Below are 26974 nucleotides of genomic sequence, written 5' to 3'. Positions count from 1 at the left end.
AAGATGGCATGAAGATGCTCCTAAAACACGTAGGCACGATGCTCAAAGGACAAACGCATAAAATGCTATGAAAAACACAAATCAGCAAGTTATGATAGTTCCCAGCAGATAACATCATTTAGCACTTTTGCAACCAAGATTAGGGCATCAATATGGACAGTAACATGTATGCAAAACACACTAGAACGTAGAGCATCACGAGATGAACATTTTGGTATATCATGCACGCAAAATGGAGCCACGAGCACAGAGTTATGACATGGAAAAGATGGTCACATGAGATAGATGTTTCGGGGACTTTGAAAAATTTGACCTTCGGATCTAGGGTTTAACCCGGCACATGAACAGAGGTTTGACGATGGGGTCGCCGGAGATGAGGGAGACGGCCGGTGACGAGGTCCGGTGAGGCGGGGAGAGGTGGTGCGGGGCGGATCCGGCCGCGGGCTCCCCAGATCTGCGCAACGATGAGGCGAGGGAGGCCGGCGAGGAGGCCAGGAGCGGGCGGCGGAGTCGAGCCGGCTCACCGGCAAGGTGGTGCGCGGCGGCGCTGGTGAACGGTGGCGGTGAGCGCTCGGGAGCCGGGCGGCAGAGCAGGTAGGCGAGCGGTGCCTCAGGCGTGGGAAGCTTTGGGTGGCGGCGCGGTGATCCGTGCCGCGTGGGCCCGATCCAGTGTCGGCGGGCTGGCAGCAGAGGGTGGTGGCGCTGGACGTCTCCAGCGGCGCGGAGAAGGGAGAAGCTAGGGTTTGCCCGAGATTTTGGAGGTGGGCCTTTTTATAGGTAGAGGGAGCTAGGAGAGTCCAAACGAGGTGGTGGTTTTCGCCCACATGATCGTGATGCAACGACGGGTTTAGATGGGCTAGTGGGCTATTGTGGAGGGGTGTTGGGCTCCAAGGAGAGGAGGGTTTCGACGGTTACACGGTTAACCGTTGGGGCATCAAAGGACCTCAAAATGGAATGAAATTTGACAGGTGGCCTACCGGTGATGTACCAAGGCCACTCGACAAATCTCGCCCATTCCGAGAAGGTTTTTCTCCCGCTCACGAAACAAGATCTGAGAGGTGCAACGGGTGCATGTGTGAGTGTCGGATTCCAAAACAGACAACGGGGAAAATGACCGGATGCATGAGATGAACACGAATGCAAATGAGATGCACATGATGACATGAGATGAAATGTAGGACATGAACAAAACGTAAAACAAGGACAAACCCAAGCACGGAGGATATAACATATAACATTAGCGGAAATGGCAAGAGTTGAAGTTACAATTATGGAATGTTACATCCGGGACGTTAGACCAAGGACCCTGAGTCTGATGATGAGAAGCTAGGTAAGGGAAAGAAGAGCAGCAATACAAGAGGGCAGCAGCGTAACCCGGCAAGTCAAGGTGGCAATGGTAAGCGCAAGGCTGATGGCAGCTTAGAATAATAATCAGCGCCACAGGGGAAAGCCTCCCCTCGGTTTGGAGGGCCAAAATTTAACCTTGGGGAAATGATGAATCAGCCCTGCCCAAAGCATGGTACGCACGAAAAGCTGTCCACTCACCTCTGGAAGGATTGCTTCATTATGAAGGAGTACAGAAATTCAATTTTTTTCTAGAACAATCATGGAACACACGGAGGCTCAGGACCCAGCTCTCATGGTCCTCGTTATTTGCGATAGTCCGAGCATCCGATTCTCTGGAGCCGTGAGGATCACCCACCCCGGGTTGATAATCCGGGTCACTTGGCTCTTGTTGCGGCACCTCAGGTGGGTGGGTACAGATTCACTAAGGTACTCATGGATGGAGGCAGCAGCATCAATATTCTGTATTATGAAACTTTTCATCGCATGAGCTTGACTGACAAGGACCTTAAGCCATCGAATACTGTTGATGCGGAGCATCCTAAGGTCATCCCCATGGACCTACTGAGGGAGTCCTGGATTAGGGGGTCTCCGGACAGCCGGACTATCTCCATTGGCCGGACTGTTAGACTATGAGGATACAAGATTGAAGACTTCGTCTCGTGTCCGGATGGGACTCTACTTGGCGTGGAAGGCAAGCTAGTAAATACGGATATGGATATCTCCTCCTTTGTAACTGACCTTGTGTAACCCTAACCCTCTGCGGTGTCTATATAAACCGAAGGGTTTTAGTCCGTAGGACAACAACCGTAACATACAATCATACCATAGGCTAGCTTCTAGGGTTTAGCCTCTCTGATCTCATGGTAGATCTACTCTTGTACTACCCATATTATCAATATTAATCAAGCAGGACGTAGGGTTTTACCTCCATCAAGAGGGCCCGAACCTGGGTAAAACATCGTGTCCCCTGCCTCCTGTTACCATCCGTCCTAGACACATAGTTCGGGACCCCCTACCCGAGATCCGCCGGTTTTGACACCGACATTGGTGCTTTCATTGAGAGTTCCTCTGTGTCGTCGCCGTTAGGCTTGATGGCTCCTATTAGCATCGATAGCGACGCGGTCCAGGGTGAGACTTTTCTCCCCGGACAGATCTTCGTAATCGGCAGCTTTGCACTGCGGGCTAATTCGCTTGGCCATCTGGAGCAGATTGAAAGCTACGCCCCTGGCCATTAGGTCAGATTTGGAAGTTTGAATTACACGCTCGACATCTGCGGAGACTTGATCTTCGACGGATTCGAGCCGCAGCCGGGCTCGCCGCACTGTCGCGATGGGTACGACCTAGCTCTGCCGCCGAACAGTACCCCAGAGGCTGCGCCCGCATCAGCTCTGACCCTCAGCTTGGAGCCAACTGCGCCAGTTGAGGACGGTTGGTTAGACAACGCCTCAGGGGTTGCTGTGTCAACGGCAATCGAGCCGAACACCATCCTAAACCTCTGCGTAGCCCGTGACTCCAAGGTGTCGGACTCTTTTCCGGACTCCGAACCATCCGCGCCCCTGCCAATCGAATCCGATTGGGCGCCGATCATGGAATTCACCGCCGCAGATATCTTTCAACACTCGCCCTTCAGCGACATTCTGAATTCACTAAGGTCACTCTCTTTGTCAGGAGGGCCCTAGCCGGATTATGGCCAACAGGATTGGGATGCGGACGACGAAGAAATTCGACGCCCACCCACCACCCACTTCGTAGCCACTGTTGATGATTTAACCGACATGCTCGACTCCGAAGACATCGACGGTATGGATGACGATGTTGGAGACAAACATGAACCAGCACCTATAGGGCACTGGAAAGCCACCTCGTCATATGACATATACATGGTGGATACACCCAAAGAAGAAAATGGCGACGGGATAGCGGAGGATGACCCCTCCAAGAAGCAACCCAAACGCCGACATCAGCGGCGCTGTTCTAAGCCCCGCCAAAGCAAAAGTGGTGATACCGGCACAGCAGATAATAACACTCCGGATAGTGCTGAAGAAAACAACAAACCCCTCCAGCAAGATTTAGAGCAGGAGGATGAAGGAGCCAACTCTCCTGAGAGAGCGGCAGACAGAGAGGAGGAGGTTGACAATTACATCCCCCCTCCGAAGACGAGGCAAGCCTCGGCGACGATGAATTCGCCGTCCCAGAGGATTCCGTCGAACAAGAGCGCTTCAAGCGTAGGCTCATGGCCACGACAAATAGCCTGAAGAAAAAGCAGCAGCAGCTTTAAGCTGATCAAGATCTGCTAGCTGACAAATGGACTAAAGTCCTCGCGGCCGAGGAATATAAACTCGAGCGCCCCTCCAAGAGTTACCCAGGGCGCAGGTTACTACCCCGACTAGAGGAAGAAGCGTATAATACGGCTGATCAGCCACCTCGTGGCCGCGATAGAGAGGCATTCCAGCCAAAAGCTCAGCCTCCACCCCAACGCCATTCATATAAAATGGCATGGGGAGATACGCTAGACCTGCGAGACATATTGGAAGACAAGGCAAAGCATTCAAGATTGATCTATGGATCACGAGGGCGCACCACTCTACGAGACGACAAATGTCATTCCGGATACAGTAAAAGCAAATCCGGCCGGGCCAAACACAGCGGGCAAGACCCATTCGAGCTGCATCGAGATATAGCCCAATACAGAGGCACTGCACACCCCTTATGCTTCACAGACGAAGTAATGGAACATCAATTCCCAGAAGGTTTCAAACTTGTAAATATTGAATCATACGACGGCACAACAGATCCCACAGTATGGATTGAGGAATTCCTCCTCCACATCAATATGGCCCGCGGCGATGACTTACACGCCATCAAATACCTCCCACTAAAGCTCAAAGGACCAATGCAGCATTGGCTTAATAGCTTGCCAGTGGACTCCATTAGTTGTCTGGAAGATCTGGAAGCCGCATTCCTCGGAAACTTTCAGGGCACTTATGTGCGACCACCAGACACCGATGATTTGAGCCACATAATTCAGCAGCCAGAAGAGTCGGCCAGACAATTCTGGACTCGGTTCCTTACAAAGAAAAATCAAATCGTCGACTGTTCGGATGCGGTGGCCTTAGCGGCTTTCAAGCACAACATCTGAGACGAGTGGCTAGCCCGGCACTTTGTTCAAGAAAAGCCGAAATCTATGGCAGCTCTCACGACGCTCATGACCCGCTTTTGTGCGGGAGAAGACAGCTGGCTGGCTCGCAGTAATAACATATCAAAGAACCATGGTACCTCAGATACCAAGGACAGCAATAGCAGGTCACGTCACAACAAGCATAACCGTCGCATTAACAGCGAAAATACTGAGGATACGGCAGTCAATGCCGGATTCAAAGGCTCTAAACTCAGTCAGCGGAAAAATCCATTCAAACAAAGTACGCCGGGTCCGTCCAGCTTGGATCATATACTTGATAGCTCGTGTCAAATACACGGCACCCCAGACAAGCCAGCCAATCACACCAACAGGGATTGTTGGGTGTTCAAGCAGGCCGGCAAGTTAATTGCCGAAAACAAGGACAAGGGGCCGCATAGCGATGATGAGGAGGAGCCCCGGCAGCCGCACACTGGAGGACAGAAGAGGTTTCCCCCGCAAGTGCAGACGGTGAACATGATATACGCAACCCACATCCCCAAGATGGAGCGGAAGCGTGCGCTCAGGGACGTATATGCGTTGGAGCCAGTAGCCCCAAAGTTCAACCCTTGGTCCTCCTGTCCGATCACCTTCGATCGCAGGGACCACCCCACTAGTATCCGTCATGTCGGATTCACCGCACTGGTCCTAGACCCAATCATCGATAGATTTCACCTCACTCGAGTCCTTATGGATGGTGGCAGCAGCCTGAACCTGCTTTATCAGGAGACAGTGCGCAAAATGGGTATAGAACCCTCAAGGATCAAACCCACAAAACGACCTTTAAGGGCGTCATTCCAGGTGTAGAGGTCCATTACACAGGCTCAATTACACTGGAAGTGGTCTTTGGATCCATGGATAATGTCACAGCCCCAGATCAGCCCTTGTTTGTTTTGCTTTAGCATCCATGCAACATGTTTAAATTTTATGAAATTTGAAATGGGGATGACCAAGCCCTAGCACCAAAGCATTGCAAATAGGTTCAACTCCAAAATATTTTCAAAGAACCCAAATTGGTTTGTAAAAATGTTCATGATCACTGGAAAAGGGTGAAAACCATATCCAGAGATGATGGATATTTTTCCAAGACATTTTTGGATTTTTGAATAAACCATATTGTATTTGACTTTGGGCATTTAAATACTATAAATAATTTAAATGTTCAAATAAATGTTGGAAATTGTTAAGGGTCACTGAAATAATTCAGAAAGCACCCATAATTATTTCCAGGATTTTATAAAATGATTTGATATTTTAAATCAAATCAAAAACAAATTGCAGAAATAGAAAAGAGAAACAATAAGTAAAAGACAGAGCAGAGAAACTTACCCGACGCTTACCTGAGGCCCACCCACCTGGTGGCCCAGCAGAATCGGCCCAGCCCACCACTGCAGCCCCTCCGTCGTCTTCCTCCCCTCGCCCCGAAGCAGCTGCGTGCCCGGCGCGCAGGCGAGCCGCGCCAGCTCCTCCTTGCCTGCCTGGCTACCCCCTCGTCGCCCTGGTCGCCTTCCGCGACGCCACGACACCCCCGACCCCCTCTCACTCCCTCCCTGTCGGCTTCTCTCTCCCCTGCCGCTCTCTCTCTCGCAGCCCCGAGCATGCCTCTCGCCGCCGTCAACCGTATCTGTAGCCACTGCGCACGCCTCGCCTCCTCGAGTCGTCCATCGCCTCTGCTACCTCGAGCGGCTCCTCTCCGGCGAATCTCGCGAGCCCGGAGGCACCGAAGCAACACAATCGCCATCTTCTTCACCGCCGGTCGCCGGACCTCTCCGTCGTCGATTCGCTGCAGCCAGGCCGTCCCCGAGCCTCCCGTGCTGATCTCCAGGACCGCCGTAAGATCTTCTTCATTTCCCCCCTCCTTTTCTGCTTGTTTCCGTGCCGTAGCCGCCATCCCCGCAAGCACCGGGCTCCGGCCATCGCCATTGCCGGCGAACCTCGCGTCCCGGAGCTCTTCCGCTCGCTCCAGTAGCTCCCGCGTGCTCCCCAGGTCCCCAGGGTCCCGACGCGCTCCTCTGCTCTCTGGCTAACGCGCTGCAGCCACCGCGCCGTGCTGGCCCGAGCTCCGGCTGCCGCCAAAGCCTCTGTGGTCGTCGTTCCTAGCCACCGCACGCTCAACCACCCGCACCGCTGGACGCGGAGCACTCCAAGCTCTCCATAGAGCCTAGTCGCGCACCAAACCGTCGCCGAACGACGATTTCCAAAGCTCGCCGCCGTTTACTGTGGTCACCGGCGACTCATCGCCGGCGTATCTGACATGGCGACGTCATTAGCTACTAATGGCCGTGCTAATCACCCCCTTGAGTCACTGACATGTGGGTCCCCGAGCCTAATTAGGTTAATCTAATTATCCTGCTTAAATTAGTGCTAATCTTGCGGGCCCCATGTGTCAGCATTGACTTTGGACAAGTCAGCGTTGACCGGCCCCACCTGTCAAACACCCAAACCAGCCCTGTGTCACTGACGTGTGGCCCCCACACGTCAGGTTTGACCTGGACCCGCCCTGTTGACCTGATGACGTCAGGGTGAGGTCATGCTGACGCAATATTCCTTTTCTGGAATTTAGTTTATTTTATAATAATCAGGAAATTCCAGAAAATGCCTAAAACTTCAATTAATCATAGAAAATTAACCGTAACTCCAAATTAAATAAATTATATATGAAAAATTATCAGAAAAATTCAAGGAATCCATCTGTACCACTTTCATGCATGTTAGAACAACTTATAGCTGCTGTTTAGCACAAATCAATTAAATGGCATTTGAATAATCACATATGGAGTTTGAATTTGAATCTTGTATTCAAACCAACCCCATTTAACTTGTTGCTAGATGCATTAGCCCAAAACACATTAATTTTGCCATGTCATGATCATGCATCATATTGTGCATTGCATTGATTGTGTTCCCTTCTGTGTTGCCGGTATTTGTCCCCTCTCGATAGACGTGATACCGATGATGTGATCGTTGACACTGATGAAGACCCAATGTTATCTTCAGAAGTGCCAGGCAAGCAAAACCCCCTTGTTCATTCCGATAAAATCCCACTCTCTCGCTCCTGCTCTCTTTTACTGCATTAGGACAACGACGACATATTTGATACTTGCTGCGGTAGCTGAACCCCTTTATCCTTTGCATGACCTGTGATTGCCACAGTAAATAGATGAAACCCACTAGCATGAGTAGGAGTTGTTTGAGCCCTGATGTGCCTACTCATTCATGTTTGTTATCATGCCTGCTATTGCTTAGAGTTGAGTCAGGTCTGATTCATCGGGGATGAATCAGAGGCGTGTGAACATGTCCTACTGTGTGTGAGCTAAGTGTGTGAACACGATTTGGTAAAGGTAGCGGTGAGAGGCCATGTAGGAGTACATGGTGGGTTGTCTCATTGTAGCCATCCTCAGGAACTGAGTCCTGTGTTTGTGATCCATGACCAGTTACTACCACACATTGGGTTCCGGTAACTCGACCCCTCTCGACTTATTAATCAACATGATCTCTGTCCAGGAGTTGCAACTAGTTTCTGGTGTTTGTAGGTAGTGTTAGTAGTCTACCAAGTGGCACCCGGTACAGGTGGGCTTGGGACAGACTAGGCACAGTGGCACGGTGTACCAAGTGGCACCCGGTTGGTGGGCTTGGGAACCCTGCTCACATCGTTTGGGGCCGTGAGCGACACCCCGGCCGGATCTCCTTGCGGATGGAACCCGAATAGGCGATAAACCTGGACTAGAGACTTGTTCGGTTAGTCAGGTCGTGGCCGACTCCCTCGCCCGGCTTCCGCTTGAAGGTTGCCGAGGTACATGACGTGTACAGGGCGGTAAGTGGCGAGAGCGTGTGTGAAGAAGTACACCCCTGCAGGGTTAACATCATCTATTCGAATAGCCGGATTCCTCGGATATGGAAACTTGGACCCCTTGCATAGTTCATAGACAAGTGAAAGTGGATACTCTAAAATACGCAAGATAAGCGTGAGTGCTATGGATGGCGTTCTCGTAGGGAGACGGGAGCGGATCCATAGTGGTGTATTGATATGGTGAATATGTGGACTCGTGTGCGCCACCTCAAAAGAGTTACATTGCAGTCGTAGTTTCAGGATAGCCACCGAGTCAAAGCTGGCTTGCTGCAGTTAAACCCCACCATCCCCTTTGTTGATAATGATGCATATGTAGTTAGTTCTGATGTAAGTCTTGCTGGGTACATTTGTACTCACGTTTGCCTATTTATGTTTTTGCAGAGAGACTTCGGTCTCACTAGTAGTTCCGCGTGGACTTCGACGTTTAGCTTGTTACCTCAGCTACGATCTTGTGCCCTCGGCAGGATCTGGTAGATAGTCAGGCTTCTCAGCCTTTTTCATTTATAGATGTCTATACTCAGACATGATAGCTTCCGCTTGTGCTTTGACTTGTATGCTCTGATGTTGGGTCATGAGACCCATGTTTGTAATATCTCGCTCCTCGGAGCCTATTGAATAAATACTTGAGTCGTAGAGTCATGTTGTGATGCCATGTTGTATTTGCACATATCGAGCATATTGTGTGTATGTTATTGAAATGCTTGGTATGTGTGGGATCTGACTATCTAGTTGTTTATCTTTAGTAGCCTCTCTTACCGGGAAATGTCTCCTAGTGTTTCCACTGAGCCATGGTAGCTTGCTACTGCTCCGGAACACTTAGGCTGGCCGGCATGTGTCCTTCTTCGTTCCTGTGTCTGTCCCTTCGGGGAAATGTCACGCGATGAATACCGGAGTCCTGTTAGCCCGCTACAGCCCGGTTCACCGGAGTCCTGCTAGCCCAGTGCTACAGCCTGGATTCACTCGCTGATGACCGACACGTTCGATGCTGGGTCATGGATGCCTGTCCCTGTAAGTCTGTGCCACTTTGGGTTTACGACTAGCCATGTCAGCCCGGGCTCCTTATCATATGGATGCTAGCGACACTGTCATATACGTGTGCCAAAAGGCGCAAACGGTCCCGGGCAAAGGTAAGGCGACACCCGTGGGAATACCGTGCGTGAGGCCGCAAAGTGATATGAGGTGTTACATGCTAGATCGATGTGGCATTGAGTCGGGGTCCTGACAGCGTTGGTATCAGAGCTTGACTGCCTGTAGGATTACCAAGCCAAACTGGTCGAAGTTGAGTCTAGAAATTCTTTAGTTATATAAGGGAATTGATTGTGGGATGGAACGTAAGGCTCTTTTACTCCTTATACCTTATGCCTTCTGATCTGAGTCATCTTATCTTTCCTACGGGGATTAAGAACTAGGCTATCTCTTCTTTCTATCAGGATCACGTGTTACTAATCCGTAGACTTATAAGATTGTTGGATTAAGCCTCAGTTCAGTTCTACTACTCTGTATGTTAATTATTGATCTCGAGACCTTGATATTGTGCTTCTGAGTGGTTATGCCACCATTTTTGTGAATGTCTCAAATCTTTTTGAGCATTTACAGCCGTTATGCTGTCCGAGTCATCCCAGGTTTCTAAATAGTCAGATGCATTTGCAAATCCCTTCCTCCTGTTTCCAATGTGCCTTTGGTCAGATTAATCGCACAAATCAGTGAGTTGAGGTACTTTATTGCCTTGACATATATGTTGGAGCTGGTATTATGACCTTAGGTGTCTTAGGGGATCATCTAGTAATTTAGCCATGATTTGTGTCCTAGTGTGATGATTCTGGCCATCATTCTTGTAAGCATCCCGTGATGCCACTTAGTTAGTAGGCATTTCACTTCTGGGTTTTGAACCCGAGATTCACTCTACTTACTTCATGTAGATAGTGTTTGCTAGTTCCTTTAGGTTATTAGTAACCTTTGCGATAGTCCTTGAAGTCTGTGGTATCTTCTTCTTCCAAATACCATGAACTACTTATGGCAGAAGTTCCTCGTTGAACTGAAATATCACAACAGGAGTGCTCTCGATGGGTTCTCCATTCTATATTGTGGCTCTGCCAGTTCTACCTTTCTGCATGGGTTATCCGGAAGAAATATGTTGAACCTCGTTCGACATGCTAATCCATGCATCCACAACTCAGAAAATTGTATGTTCCTTTGAGTTGTCCCTCTTTAGTTGTCTTCTGGCCCTCGTCTATCAATTGATAGTCAGGAGTATGCGTGCATTCGTTCGTTGATGCTTATTACCCTTGTGGTCCGCCAAGCCATTCTATTTCAGAATGACTAGGAGAAACAAACTCCAGTACCTCATCCATATTTAGGATTGGGTCAAAGTAGTTGTGTTCCGTAGATCAAGTTACAATCTAGCTTCTGGTCGGCTCTACCCTGAAGTATTACCTTCTTATGACAGGAATTTCATGAGAATTGCACCACCTTTTGTGAATTCTTGACATAGTGATACTTCTCGCCATCCTTTTTCATTCCTCGGTTCCGTGTTGTTGCAGCCGGAGTGCCGACAAGTGAATCATGATGTGTGAACTCAATACTCCTAGCAACCCCATTGCTTGGTAGTTGAATGGACAATAATCTTATTCTTAGTATGTTGGTTATTGAATCACCATTCTAAGATTGATCGTGCTACCTAGTCCTTATTTCCTGGTGCACTCTTTGATTGATGAGTTAGGATTTTGTCAAGTCCTCACTCATTTGATCATATCATCTTGCCCTGAAAAGCAAGATTGTTCTCGAGCTTAGTAACATATCGGTGGTTCGTGATTTCCGAAGATCTTCTCGGAAGTATTACCAGGTTGTCACCTGACCGCTATGTTGAGCTCGTGATCAAGTTGGTTTCTTGTGAACCACCTTCTCTCCAAGAATCGGTGTTAGATATCCCTGAGCTAGTTGGTTAAGCTAAACGACAACTTGGAGGGTTGGAAGATAAAAGCTTGCCTGACTTAGTTCGTTCCAAAGGGATATTCTTGTGTAGTGTGTGTTGAAGAAAGATGATATCTTCATCGATTGGTCCCTGTGATCAGTTGCTGCACCTACTGTCTTATCAATCCTTTGATTTGAGTGTGGGCTATCGTCAAATCAAGTCAGAACCAACGATGTTCGTAATGTTGTCTTACTCGTGGTTGATCCCTCGAGCATACACCATTATATCTTTGGTCTGACCAATGCTATCACCGTGTTCACACGATGGTGGAAGTCCAGTGATATGGAAATTCCGATGAGTTGTTGTTGAGCCCATTGACAACATCCTTATCTCCTCCATGATGTTGTTGAACATTAAGTTAGTGTTGGAAACTTTGTAAAGCATTTCTTCATGCTCCGCTCATGAGTATATGTTTGGATGGAAGAAGTGACTTCCTTTGATTCACGTGCATTTGATGTAAGCTACCGCCGTGAATTCGAGAAAGTTTGTTTTGCCTCCTCTGGAACCATCCCAAGTCGGTCATGCACGTGCGAAGAGTTCTGTGGTCTGTTAGACTGATCATCTTCATTCCATATGTGTATCCTAGCACACCAAGCCACTGACTGATTTGTTCTAGGAGAAGGAGTCTATGCTTAAGAGCTAATCCATGGGCTTGATCAAGAACTTCGATATCCTCGATGATGGTCCCAACCAGAACTCGGTAGTGTTTATTATAAGACTACCATGTGGTCGTGCTTGTCTGGGACAACATGTTCACATGTTTGTAGCAGAACCAGCTCATGTTTTGGAGCTTGCTATCGTAGTTCATTTCCCGAGAATCTCGCAACGTCATCTCGTCGATTTGTGTTGCAAACTTTCATTTTTCTTCCTAGACTCGATGAGTCTGGAATATCCTGACACCAACCAGATCTGAATCTCAGGCAGATATGATGGTTGGAACATTTCCCAAGAACTATAATATTGGTCCCTTGATAACCGGTAAGGTGGATGTCGTGGCCAACACACCCAGCCGGAAGACCTATTATTGTAGTATCTTGTTTGAGGAAGTTGGCCACCTCCCCATAAGGATTTCGTAGGATTTACCTCCGTAACTGTTCTTTATGGATTCTATTGCTCCCGAAGTCCGACCTTTACTTGATGTTCTAGTTATCAAACCATATCTATGAATGGGATACACTAGCACGTCAAGGAGAACATTAGAAGCGGAGTGCTAAGTGTCTCTCGGTCGATCATCCAGATTTTGTTTCCTTGGCCTCGCTAAGGTGAAATCTGAGAAGGTGTTATCTTCCTTTGCATCTGCATCATCCATCATTAGCCATCATGGTAGTATGTTGTGTTGTCAGCACCCTTGACACGGATGTTGGTAAAACCTTGATGATTGTGGAAATGCTCAAGTTCTTGAGAGCACGCACAAGCGCTAGGTGTTATCATCGGCACTAACTGGGATTCCTCTCAGTTTCCTCGGCAATGCTATGACCTTTTCAAACAGTGAATTCACTCTCTGTTGTTGGGTTTTTCCCCAGTTACCAGAATCATTCCCAGCATTTGCATTTTGTTCCTAGCTTGCACCGCCAATGTGCCATTCTACCATGGGTCCCATCCATTTCCGGTGGTAAGCAAATTCATCCATTACGTTGTCTTCAACAAGGTAATCCACATCATCCAAGTCCGAGTATGCCATTCTACCGAACCCCGCCAATCGATTGCTGTGATTTGCCTTAGGCTGGTTTAAAGAGTTTCAATGATCCTTGAATCAAAGGTAATTCTTTTTGCCACTTAAGGAGATATTTCTACGAGTCACCGTTCCTAAGGTGTCTCGTTGTGGTATCATGGCAACTCAACTCCTCGCTACGTTGACAACCGTTCACCACCCTCTTGGGTGTGGCATTGTTGTTTACTTAGCGAACCCTCGTCATCTGTCTTACTCCATTTCTTCAGATCTGTGCTTCGTCTCTCAGCTCAAGAGATGTTGCTATGTCTCATCCCAGGAGTTGATCCTGAGTTGTTCGGTCTTCTCGAAGATCGACCCTTCTAGAGTCTCCTTCTTCCCTCCATGTCATGTTGACAGGGTTTTTCAAGGCAAGACTTCAAGGCAATGATGGTGAATGAATCAACGTTCAACTGAAGTGCACCCTGGATCGTGAAGATTGTACTAGTTTGCGTTCCCCCTTCACCTTACCCTACGCTTGAATCTCGGGACGAGATTTTGTTTAGTGGGGGTGAGCTGTCACAGCCCCAGATCAGCCCTTGTTTGTTTTGCTTTAGCATCCATGCAACATGTTTAAATTTTATGAAATTTGAAATGGGGATGACCAAGCCCTAGCACCAAAGCATTGCAAATAGGTTCAACTTCAAAATATTTTCAAAGAACCCAAATTGGTTTGTAAAAATGTTCATGATCACTGGAAAAGGGTGAAAACCATATCCAGAGATGATGGATATTTTTCCAAGACATTTTTGGATTTTTGAATAAACCATATTGTATTTGACTTTGGGCATTTAAATACTATAAATAATTTAAATGTTCAAATAAATGTTGGAAATTGTTAAGGGTCACTGAAATAATTCAGAAAGCACCCATAATTATTTCCAGGATTTTATAAAATGATTTGATATTTTAAATCAAATCAAAAACAAATTGCAGAAATAGAAAAGAGAAACAATAAGTAAAAGACAGAGCAAAGAAACTTACCCGACGCTTACCTGAGGCCCACCCACCTGGTGGCCCAGCAGAATCGGCCCAGCCCACCACTGCAGCCCCTCCGTCGTCTTCCTCCCCTCGCCCCGAAGCAGCTGCGTGCCCGGCGCGCAGGCGAGCCGCGCCAGCTCCTCCTTGCCTGCCTGGCTACCCCCTCGTCGCCCTGGTCGCCTTCCGCGATGCCACGACACCCCCGACCCCCTCTCACTCCCTCCCTGTCGGCTTCTCTCTCCCCTGCCGCTCTCTCTCTCGCAGCCCCGAGCACGCCTCTCGCCGCCGTCAACCGTATCTGTAGCCACTGCGCACGCCTCGCCTCCTCGAGTCGTCCATCGCCTCTGCTACCTCGAGCGGCTCCTCTCCGGCGAATCTCGCGAGCCCGGAGGCACCGAAGCAACGCAATCGCCATCTTCTTCACCGCCGGTCGCCGGACCTCTCCGTCGTCGATTCGCTGCAGCCAGGCCGTCCCCGAGCCTCCCGTGCTGATCTCCAGGACCGCCGTAAGATCTTCTTCGTTTTCCCCCTCCTTTTCTGCTTGTTCCCGTGCCGTAGCCGCCATCCCCGCAAGCACTGAGCTCCGGCCATCGCCATTGCCGGTGAACCTCGCGTCCCGGAGCTCTTCCGCTCGCTCCAGTAGCTCCCGCGTGCTCCCCAGGTCCCCAGGGTCCCGACGCGCTCCTCTGCTCTCTGGCTAACGCGCTGCAGCCACCGCGCCGTGCTGGCCCGAGCTCCGGCCGCCGCCAAAGCCTCCGTGGTCGTCGTTCCTAGCCACCGCACGCTCAACCACCCGCACCGCTGGACGCGGAGCACTCCAAGCTCTCCATAGAGCCTAGTCGCGCACCAAACCGTCGCCGAACGACGATTTCCGAAGCTCGCCGCCGTTTACTGTGGTCACCGGCGACTCATCGCCGGCGTATCTGACATGGCGACGTCATTAGCTACTAATGGCCGTGCTAATCACCCCCTTGAGTCACTGACATGTGGGTCCCCGAGCCTAATTAGGTTAATCTAATTATCCTGCTTAAATTAGTGCTAATCTTGCGGGCCCCATGTGTCAGCATTGACTTTGGACAAGTCAGCGTTGACCGGCCCCACCTGTCAAACACCCAAACCAGCCCTGTGTCACTGACGTGTGGCCCCCACACGTCAGGTTTGACCTGGACCCGCCCTGTTGACCTGATGACGTCAGGGTGAGGTCATGCTGACGCAATATTCCTTTTCTGGAATTTAGTTTATTTTATAATAATCAGGAAATTCCAGAAAATGCCTAAAACTTCAATTAATCATAGAAAATTAACCGTAACTCCAAATTAAATAAATTATATATGAAAAATTATCAGAAAAATTCAAGGAATCCATCTGTACCACTTTCATGCATGTTAGAACAACTTATAGCTGCTGTTTAGCACAAATCAATTAAATGGCATTTGAATAATCACATATGGAGTTTGAATTTGAATCTTGTATTCAAACCAACCCCATTTAACTTGTTGCTAGATGCATTAGCCCAAAACACATTCATTTTGCCATGTCATGATCATGCATCATATTGTGCATTGCATTGATTGTGTTCCCTTCTGTGTTGCCGGTATTTGTCCCCTCTCGATAGACGTGATACCGATGATGTGATCGTTGACACTGATGAAGACCCAATGTTATCTTCAGAAGTGCCAGGCAAGCAAAACCCCCTTGTTCATTCCGATAAAATCCCACTCTCTCGCTCCTGCTCTCTTTTACTGCATTAGGACAACAACGACATATTTGATACTTGCTGCGGTAGCTGAACCCCTTTATCCTTTGCATGACCTGTCATTGCCACAGTAAATAGATGAAACCCACTAGCATGAGTAGGAGTTGTTTGAGCCCTGATGTGCCTACTCATTCATGCTTGTTTGTCATGCCTGCTACTGCTTAGAGTTGAGTCAGGTCTGATTCATCGGGGATGAATCAGAGGCGTGTGAACATGTCCTACTGTGTGTGAGCTAAGTGTGTGAACACGATTTGGTAAAGGTAGCGGTGAGAGGCCATGTAGGAGTACATGGTGGGTTGTCTCATTGCAGCCGTCCTCAGGAACTGAGTTCTGTGTTTGTGATCCATGACCAGTTACTACCACACATTGGGTTCCGGTAACTCGACCCCTCTCGACTTATTAATCAACATGATCTCTGTCCAGAGTTGCAACTAGTTTCTGGTGTTTGTAGGTAGTGTTAGTAGTCTACCAAGTGGCACCCGGTACAGGTGGGCTTGGGACAGACTAGGCACAGTGGCACGGTGTACCAAGTGGCACCCGGTTGGTGGGCTTGGGAACCCTGCTCACATCGTTTGGGGCCGTGAGCGACACCCCGGCCGGATCTCCTTGCGGATGGAACCCGAATAGGCGATAAACCTGGACTAGAGACTTGTTCGGTTAGTCAGGTCGTGGCCGACTCCCTCGCCCGGCTTCCGCTTGAAGGTTGCCGAGGTACATGACGTGTACAGGGCGGTAAGTGGCGGGAGCGTGTGTGAAGAAGTACACCCCTGCAGGGTTAACATCATCTATTCGAATAGCCGGATTCCTCGGATATGGAAACTTGGACCCCTTGCATAGTTCATAGACAAGTGAAAGTGGATACTCTAAAATACGCAAGATAAGCGTGAGTGCTATGGATGGCGTTCTCGTAGGGAGACGGGAGCGGTTCCATAGTGGTGTATTGATATGGTGAATATGTGGACTCGTGTGCGCCACCTCAAAAGAGTTACATTGCAGTCGTAGTTTAGGATAGCCACCGAGTCAAAGCTGGCTTGCTGCAGTTAAACCCCACCATCCCCTTTGTTGATAATGATGCATATGTAGTTAGTTCTGATGTAAGTCTTGCTGGGTACATTTGTACTCACGTTTGCCTATTTTATGTTTTTGCAGAGAGACTTCGGTCTCACTAGTAGTTCCGCGTGGACTTCGACGTTTAGCTTGTTACCTCAGCTACGATCTTGTGCCCTCGGCAGGATCTGGTAGATAGTCAGGCTTCTCAGCCTTTTTCATTTATAGATGTCTGTACCCAGACATGATAGCTTCCGCTTGTGCTTTGATTTGTATGCTCTGAATGTTGGGTCATGAGACCCATGTTTGTAATATCTCGCTCCTCGGAGCCTATTGAATAAATACTTGAGTCGTAGAGTCATGTTGTGATGCCATGTTGTATTTGCACATATCGAGCATATTGTGTGTATGTTATTGAAATGCTTGGTATGTGTGGGATCTGACTATCTAGTTGTTTATCTTTAGTAGCCTCTCTTACCGGGAAATGTCTCCTAGTGTTTCCACTGAGCCATGGTAGCTTGCTACTGCTCCGGAACACTTAGGCTGGCCGGCATGTGTCCTTCTTCGTTCCTGTGTCTGTCCCTTCGGGGAAATGTCACGCGATGAATACCGGAGTCCTGTTAGCCCGCTACAGCCCGGTTCACCGGAGTCCTGCTAGCCCAGTGCTACAGCCTGGATTCACTCGCTGATGACCGACACGTTCGATGCTGGGTCATGGATGCCTGTCCCTGTAAGTTTGTGCCACTTTGGGTTTACGACTAGCCATGTCAGCCCGGGCTCCTTATCATATGGATGCTAGCGACACTGTCATATACGTGTGCCAAAAGGCGCAAACGGTCCCGGGTAAAGGTAAGGCGACACCCGTGGGAATACCGTGCGTGAGGCCGCAAAGTGATATGAAGTGTTACATGCTAGATCTATGTGGCATTGAGTCGGGGTCCTGACAGATAACTTCCGAAGCGAAGAGTTAATCTTCGATATAGTCCCGTTCCGTAATGGTTATCATGCGCTGCTCGGGCGAACCACATTTGCTAGATTCAATGCAGTACCGCATTATGCATACCTCAAGCTCAAGATGCCAGGACCTCGCGGAGTTATTACAATCAATGGAAACACAGAGCGCTCTCTCCGAACAGAGGAGCACACCGCGGCCCTCGCAGCAGAAGTGCAAAGCGCTTCAAAACCCGGACACCTTCAAGCGCACTCGGGGCAATCGGCAAATGGACCGCCTGGCGCGATCTGAGCTTGCGTAGCAATACGGCGGCCACCCCAATCCTAGCCCAGCGGTGAAGCTCGTTCCGCGCGTACATAATTACGCATTAAAAATACCATGGGCACAGGTGGGGAGGGGGCACAACTACGGCATGCCCCAAGACACGGCCTAAACCGCACTAGGGGCTTCCCGTTAGGTTATTTTTCTTTTTCTTTCAGGACCTTAATCTCTGGAAACACTGTCCGGCAGCACTATTGCCGAACACATGATGCAGAAACCAAGGAGGCAGACAACTACGTTATATCACGGAATTCCCAGGTTGATTATAGTAAACGAGTGAAATATCCAATTTAATATCATTCCTCAGCTTGCCCTCGGAAGGGACATAGTCCTACTCTTTGCTTATCGCACTATCTGTATCACTCTGCTTTAACGCAATTTTTTAATAAATAATGCATGACATTACGACTATTATTGCATTCTTGTTATATATATATATACATATATATATATATATATATATATGTGTTCATTAATGACGCCTTGCAACTGTACACTATGGTACGGCCAATACACCTGGGCTTACGTACCCCATAATGCGGTGTGAAAAGTCTGAACATTTTCACAAGTGCGGCACCCTGAACTTATAGCATTATATGCATCAGCTCCGAATCATGTCTTTGGTCAAATGTTGGGTTTTCCCGGCTCCTATGTTTTGGTACCTTACGTTCCGCTCTATCGGCTAAGGTAGCGCTAGGAGAACTACTGCGACTGTGCCCCGGTTCTGCCGGGCTTAGCACCTCAGTAGAGAAAGCTAAAACTGACTGTCATGATAAGGCGAGAGACTGGTCGCTGTTCGGCGAGGTTTTTTGAGTCCCTAAAGACTAATGCCGCTTAGGGCGAGGGGCCGGCCCTGTCCGGCTTACAGGCGTGTATCGCTCCCCGTATTCGGCCTTCCGAATACCAGGGGCTTCACCGAAATTTAAAATTATAAAATTCTATGGCTAAGTGAGAGTGATAAAGCATTATTAGTCCGGTTGCCTTGTTCGTTTTGCTGAGCACCTCCCTCGAAGGACCCAAATATGGGAACAAGAGTGCTCAGGTTTATCCCGAACACCCCAGCACTCGTGGCATGGGGGCAGAAGCCAAGGACTAGCCATCTTCAGATTGGATAAATGACCAAACAGAAGGTAATATTTTAAATTCAAAAAAGCGTTGCATAGCGCATATGAAACAAGTTTTCATAAATACAGGACAAAACGAGCAAGTTTACTCAAATATTACATCTTTCGAACACTCGTCCGCGATGAGACGGCCACCCGGCAGAACACCCTCGTAGTACATCTCGGGGTGGCGGTGCTCCTTGCCCTCTGGCTGCCCATCCGTGATCAGCTTCACGGCGTCTAGCTTGACCCACTACAATTTCACATGGGCGAAAGCCCAGAGTGCACCTTCAATGCAGACGGATCGCTTGACGACCTCCAGCCGCGGGCAGGCATCCACAAGCCGCCTCACCAGGCTGAAGAAGCTGTTCGGAAGGGCTTCGCCAGGCCACAGCCGGACTATAAAGCTCTTCATGGCGTGATTGGCCGCCTTATGTAGCTCGACCATCTGCTTCAGCTAGTCGCTCATCGGCACCGGATGTTCGACCTCAGCATACTGAGACCAGAACAGCTTCTCCATCGAGCTTCCATCCTCAGCCTGGTAAAATTGTGCAGCATCGGACACACTGCGGGGCAAATCTGCGAATGCTCCTGAAGAGCTCCGGATCCTGGTAAGTAATCGGTAATTTACTTTTACATGCTTGCTTTGCATATAGAAATCCTTACCCGCCGCTATCTTCTTCATCGTGTCGATCTCTTGGAGGGCCTTCTGGGCCTCGGCCTTGGCACTCTTTGCGCTCTCAAGGGCCGCGGCAAGCTCAGACTCTTACGTCTTCGAGTCAAGATCCAACGCCTCGTGCTTCGTCACGAGAGCCTGGAGCTCCTGCTGCACCTCGCCCACCCGAGCCTCGTGCTTCTCTCGCTCGGTGCGCTCCTGGGCCGCTTTCTCTTCGGCCTGGGCTAGCGCTTGCTTTAGGGTCGCCACCTTGGTCATAGCCCCTGGCAAACATACAAAGATCCTATCATTTTGCAATCGCGTCCTTTTTATATATACACATCTATAGACGGGGTATTACTTACCCTTGTTCTCCTCGAGCTGCCTCTTGGCAAGGCCGAACTCTTTCCGGGACCCCTCGAGGGCCTGCTTCAGTACGGTGACCTCCGCAGTCAGTGCGGCAGACGCCAGCAGCGAAGCCTGCATACGCATATTGACATACTTATATTAGACTCCTGCGATATTATTTGATCCTCTGTTCGGCTTTTCTTTGTGAACACCGAACAGAGCATCAGGGGCTACTGTCTATGTGGTAATATTTCTACTACATTTTAAAACACTTACCTCGAAGCCTGTTAGAAGGCTGGCACAAGCTTCAGTCAATCTGCTCTTGGCGGACTGAACCTTCTGGATCACCACACTCATGACAGTGCGGTGCTCCTCGTCGATGGAAGCGCTGCGAAGCGCTTCCAGCAGACTGTCCGGCACCTCTCGATGGAAAGAGGTCACCAGCACAGTCGTCTTGCCCCTCTTATAAGGAGGCCGCCTGCCCGAGCCCGGAACTGCTGGAGGTTCCGGCGCGGTGTTCGGCCGAGGGCCGAACTCGGAGCTCTCAGGGGCCCCGTCCCCTCGGCTCCCGGAGTCCGGAAGGTCGCCTTGAGGGGCCTCCGGGACTGTCTCCCCTCGATCCGGTGCCTCTTGAGACAACACCTCGGCGTCGTCGGCAGGATGAGGGGAGGTGGCGGTCGGGACTGGATCGCTGTCCATGTCCGACGAGCCCAAGGAGCCGTCCGATGATACCTCGATATTAGCTTGTGGCGGCCTGCATAATGATGTGCGGTGTTAGGGAAAGCAATACGACAAAGGAATCCTATGAGTTACTCTGGTATCTGAATACTTATGATCTCCCCGGGGGCTTGACCCTGCGGAACCACTCGTCTTCGCCCTCGTCGGCGGCGGTGGAACTGTCCGGAAGGAGAGACCTTCCCTTCTTGGACCCTCTGGCCTCCCCGGTTGGGGCGGCCTTCCTTTTCTTGTCTCCCCCAGTCGGTGGGGGAGCATCTTCTTCTTCCTCTTCCTTGTCTTTGGGGGAAGAGTGCGCCGCAGAGTCATCGGACGGTGAGTCCGACGACGCCTTGGCCTTCTTGGTCTTCTCCGGCACCGTATAAGGGGTCGGAGTCAACATCTTCGTCAGAAGATCGTCTGCGGGGCCTTCGGGAAAGGAGCCGGATAGTCGATATGTCCGGCCATTTTCTGCCAGTCCTGTCAAAGGTACGGGAGTTTAGATCCCGCACAGAGTCAATCTATATAAAATAAGTATCCTGTGAAAGGTAAAGCAGCTTACCGCACTGGGTTGGCGCCTCGCACTGAATCCGCGATCCTCAGTGATAGGGGGGACCTCGGCGCTTTTGAACAGCACCCTCCAGGCATCTTCATGAGTCATGTCGAAGAGCCTGTTCAGAGTTTGGTGCTGTGCCGGATTGAACTCCCACAAGTTGAACTCTCGTTGTTGGCACGGGAGTATCCGGCGGATGAGCATAACTTGGACTATGTTGACAAGCTTGAGCTTCTTGTCCAGCATGTTTTGAATACATGATTGGAGTCCGGTCAGCTCTTTCGAATTACCCCAGGACAGGCCCTTCTATTTCCAGGGGGTGAGCCGCATGGGGATGCCAGATCGGAACTCAGGGGCCGCTGCCCATGCAGTGTCGCGCGGCTCGGTGATATAGAACCACCCTGATTGCCACCCCTTTATGGTTTCCACAAAGGAGCCCTCGAGCCATGTTACGTTGGGCATCTTGCCCACCATGGCACCTCCGCACTCCGCCTGGCGGCCGCCCACCACCTTCGGCTTGACATTAAAGGTCTTCAGCCATAAACCGAAGTGGCGCTTGATGCAGAGGAAGGCCTCGCACACGATGATAAACGCTGAGATGTTGAGGATGAAGTTCGGGGCCAGATCATGGAAATCCAGGCCGTAATAAAACATGAGGCCCCGGACGATGGGATGGAGAGGGAATCCCAGTCCGTGGAGGAAATGGGTGAGGAATACTACCCTCTCATGGGGCCTGGGGGTGGGGATGAGCTGCCCCTCATCTGGGAGCCGGTGAACGATGTCGTCGGGCAGGTATCCGTCTCTCCTCAGTTTCTTGATGTCTCCCTCCGTGATGGAGGAGACCATCCATTTTCCTCCCGCTCCGGACATCATTGGAGAAGGTCGAGGTGGGAAAGTGCGGACTTGGGTGCTAGAGCTTGAGTGCGTGAAAACGGATGAGCAAAGGAGGAAGAAGGCGTGGATAGAAAGGTGAATCCTTATCCCTTTATATGGGCGGACGAAGCTAAGCATCCCCACTTGCCTGGTAAAACTCGCTTATCCCCCGAGCGCCGCAATTGATGGCGCGGTTGGGTTACCCACGCCCGTATTGACGAGAATCCCGTAATAAGGGGACACGATCTCTGTTTTGACAAGACGTGTCGAAAAACTGCCTCGCGTTATGTGTGGGGCTGGTTAAGAGAAACTGTTCGAATAATGGCCGGGCCATGACGTAACGTCATGCTACCAAAACAAGCCAGCAAATTAGATCTGCAAAAATATTATTCTCTCTATGGTGGAATGTGGAACTTATTTTGCAGGGTCGGACACTATCCTCGTATTCAAATTCTTCTGAGATGTATTCGGAGAAGGAACCCGCCTTGCAATGCCGTAGACAATACTGCGCGCCAGACTCATCGTCATTGAAGCCTGGTTCAGGGGTTACTGAGGGAGTCCTGGATTAGGGGGTCTCCGGACAGCCGGACTATCTCCATTGACCGGACTGTTAGACTATGAAGATACAAGATTGAAGACTTCGTCTCGTGTCCGGATGGGACTCTACTTGGCGTGGAAGGCAACCTAGGCAATACGGATATGGATATCTCCTCCTTTGTAACCGACCTTGTGTAACCCTAACCCTCTCCGGTGTCTATATAAACCGAAGGGTTTTAGTCCATAGGACAACAACCATAACATACAATCATACCATAGGCTAGCTTCTCGGGTTTAGCCTCTCTGATCTCGTGGTAGATCTACTCTTGTACTACCCATATTATCAATATTAATCAAGCAAGACGTATGGTTTTACCTCCATCAAGAGGGCCCGAACCTGGGTAAAACATCGTGTCCCCTGCCTCCTGTTACCATCCGGCCTAGACGCACAGTTCGGGACCCCCTACCCGAGATCCGTCGGTTTTGACACCGACACCTACCATCGTCTCACCAAGTGCCTAGCGGACCCATGACACAAGCACGAGCAAGAGCTCTCAAAACCGAGGTGAACTCACTCCTCTCTGAACTACCACTTTCTATGCATGAGATCTGGCTACTACCTCAAGCGGAAACCCTATGTGTGATCAGGCGCTTGGAGGAAAGCCACGGACAAGACAGTGAGGACGCCAAACTCAATGGACAAGAAGAAGGAAAGCTCGAAGCTTCCAAGCTCCGGACGACTGGCGAACCCCGGACCTCCAGGCTCGAAGCTTCTTGTTGGTCGTCCTGAGCCTGGAGGTCGTTGGACATCTGGCACATCCACACCCGAGACGAATCTATGGATTTCCGGAGCCCTCCGGACGATCGACGCCCCGGACGTCCGACCCCGACCGGACGTCCGACCGAAGCCCACCCGAGCCGAATCTATGGACATCCGACGAGCACCGAACGTCCGGACCCTCGCGAGCCTCTGGACGACCGGTAACTCCCGGACGTCCGACGCCTGTGTGCCGTTTGTGTGTTGGGCCGCATCCCATGTAACCCTTCTCCCACCTAGACTATATATACTCTTCTCCTACCTACATTTTATGGTTAGCATTGGTTTAGCTCATACTAGAGATAGAGCTCTGCTCATCCACATCGGATCTACTCCATGAGAGAGACCGTGACCCCTCTTCAGAGAAGATCCCTTTGGATTCAAGACCTCCTTGCGGAGAAGACCATCAAGACCTCCTCACGGAGAAGACCCGTTACCTTTGTATCGTCCTCAGTTGACCGTGGATCATGTGTTATCTCACGGAGAAGACTCGAGGATCTAGCATATGTGTGACTACTTCTTGTTGGTTTAGTGATTCTCTCGTGTTTCCCCTTGTGTTTCCCCTCGTGTTTTCCCTCGTGTTTTTCGTGTTCTTCACGAGATCCGCTCCTTTCATGAAAGATCCTCCTATTGGGTTCCTACCCTACATCATCTTCGTATCTAGAGCCACGTTGATCACGATTTCAGAGCCTCCCCGTTGTGTTTCCAGCCTTGTTTTTGTTGATTTTGTCCCTAATTCTAAAATTCCCCACAAAAATAGCCCCAATTTTTTTGTCATTTGTTCTTGTGATGAAATATTGTTGGATTTGATCCGTGGATTTGCTTTGCCTTGAGTGGATCTAACTTTTACTCCCTTTCCCCACCTTTTCCGTTCACAAAATCCCCCGGATTTGACCTTTTTCACCTCATCCACCACGTCCACGAGCTATTCATCCTGTGAACGAAAATCGCCCAGGCACCGAACGTCCGACAGACTCCAGACGTCCGACAACCGTAAAAGCCCGGACGTCCGACGACCGTAAAAGCCTAGACATCCGTAAAACCCTGACAAAACTGAATTTTCTTCAGTTTGGTCACCACCACCGCCCCACTTCCGCATACGCAATCCCACCACCTATATACCATCACCACTTCCGCATACCACCACCATTGCTTTCCCGTTTCGCACTCCAAAACGTTTTGCCACTTCGAGCTTTGAGAATTTGAGTTGTGGTTCCATGTCCTATTGCATTTTTTGCTTAGTAGGTTGTGCACAAGTCTTCGTATCCGCCTATCATGCAATCATGCTAGCGTCTCTCTAGTGTTGTGCAACAAGAGCATTTTCGTGGATTCCACATTTCGAGCTCATCCTTGGTTACACGACCCCACTTATCTTTTTGTGTGTGTGTTTCCGTGTACCTTATATTGCTTGGTCTACTTGTTGCATTGCAAACTAGCGAATATTTTCCAACATCATTGAAGCTCACTAACAATTACATCAAATTGTGTGCCACCATCCTAACCAATATCCACCATAAGCTCTTACTTGTGTAGGTGTGAGAAACTGACAAGAATTGGTAGCAATTGTGCTATTTCCTTGTTCCACATTGGAGTGATCATTGATCCACCTTCAACTTCGTTCAAGGTACATTTGGTATACGTTCTTCTCTTTCTCCCACTCGCTTATTTCTCTTGCAATGATGGATAGGCCAAGTACTTCTACCAACCCACTCTTCATCGGACAAGACGACGACATGAAATCCTACGTCACAAAGAGCCACCTCTTTGGTGCACAACGTGCTTTGCATCAAGAGCAACAGGCAATGAGTGAACGCATCGACAACCTCACCACCGACTTGCGACTCCCCGAGCAACGTACAAGGGATTACTTCGACCACAAGCAAGAGAATGATGCAAGAATGGACGAGATTTGCGCTTTGTTGCTCAACCGCTCTTCTTCCACTTCGTCCTCTTCAAGACGGAGCTGTTCAAGTCGCCACTCCGACTTCACCCTCTCCGGATCAAGTACACCAACATCGAACACTCTTTGTCGTGCCGCACGCAACGATCGTCAAGCGAACCTCAATCCTCCACGCGACACCGACTCTCAAGAGCACTGACATCGTCAAAACCAAGCTACCTTTGCGCAAGCATGAGGACGACATCGACAACGGCAACATGAAGAGGAAGAGTGAGCGCGTATACACCAAGATGCACAAGATGCCGAGGCACAACGTCAAGAGCAACAAGTACGAGATGCTCAAGCACTTGAGGCGCAACAAGCCCTCCGAGAATCAAGTCGAGCCATAGCCAACAGAGGCCGACAAGCTCGTGAACATGAAGAAGCACTTCGCGAAGAAGCTCACGAACGACGATATCAAGCTCGTGTGCAACGTCAAGGTCGACAAGTTCCTCCACAAACTCGCCAAGAACATCAAGTTCAACAAGAACAAGATGACATTGGAAATCCTCCATGGTAAGAACACATTGCGAAAGACGATCCTCCTCGTCAAGGACATGATCATCCAAGACCCTAACACAATGAAGAGCAACGATACGACAAGCTAAACTTCACCATACCCAAGTTCAATGGAAGCAACGATCCCGAAGAGTACCTTTCATGGGCATTGAAGGTCGGCAAAATCTTCCGCTTGCACAACTATGAAGAAGAGAAGAAGATCGCGATGGCATCCCTTGAGTTTCAAAACTATGTCCTCATTTGGTGGGAACAAGTCATCGAGCGCCGTGAGGCAAGAGGTGAACCACCCATCACTACGTGGGCGCAAATGAAGGATGTCATGAGAGCACGCCTCGTGCTTACCTACTACAACTGCAACCACTTCAAGAAACTTCAGCTACTCAAGCAAGGAATCAAGAGCGTTGAAGAGTACTACAAGGACATGGAGATTGCCATGATACGAGGCAACGTCATGGAAGATGATGAGCATACTATGGCACGTTTCTTGAATGGACTCAATGATCCTATCAAGAAGATCGCCGATTTCCAACCATACTCAAACCTCATCGAGCTCGTGCATCAAGCTACCAAAGCGAAACGTCAAGTGCATGATGGTTACAAGTATGCCAAGTTCTCATCCAAGTCATACGGCTTCTGCACACCCAAGCTTCAATGACCCCAACACTGTCTACCAAGCATTCTACAAGCAACATCGACAAGTCGAGTTCCAAGAAAGCTTCGTCAACCCCAAGTCATCCTCCTACAACGAGCAACATCAAGCCGAGAGCTTCATCATCATCTACCCCAACCGATGAGACCGTCAAGACGA

Source organism: Triticum aestivum, chromosome 3A (assembly GCF_018294505.1).
Source record: "Triticum aestivum cultivar Chinese Spring chromosome 3A, IWGSC CS RefSeq v2.1, whole genome shotgun sequence".
NCBI lineage: Eukaryota > Viridiplantae > Streptophyta > Magnoliopsida > Poales > Poaceae > Triticum > Triticum aestivum.
The sequence above is the reverse complement of the archived record's forward strand: the minus strand, read 5'-3'. Positions refer to the sequence as shown.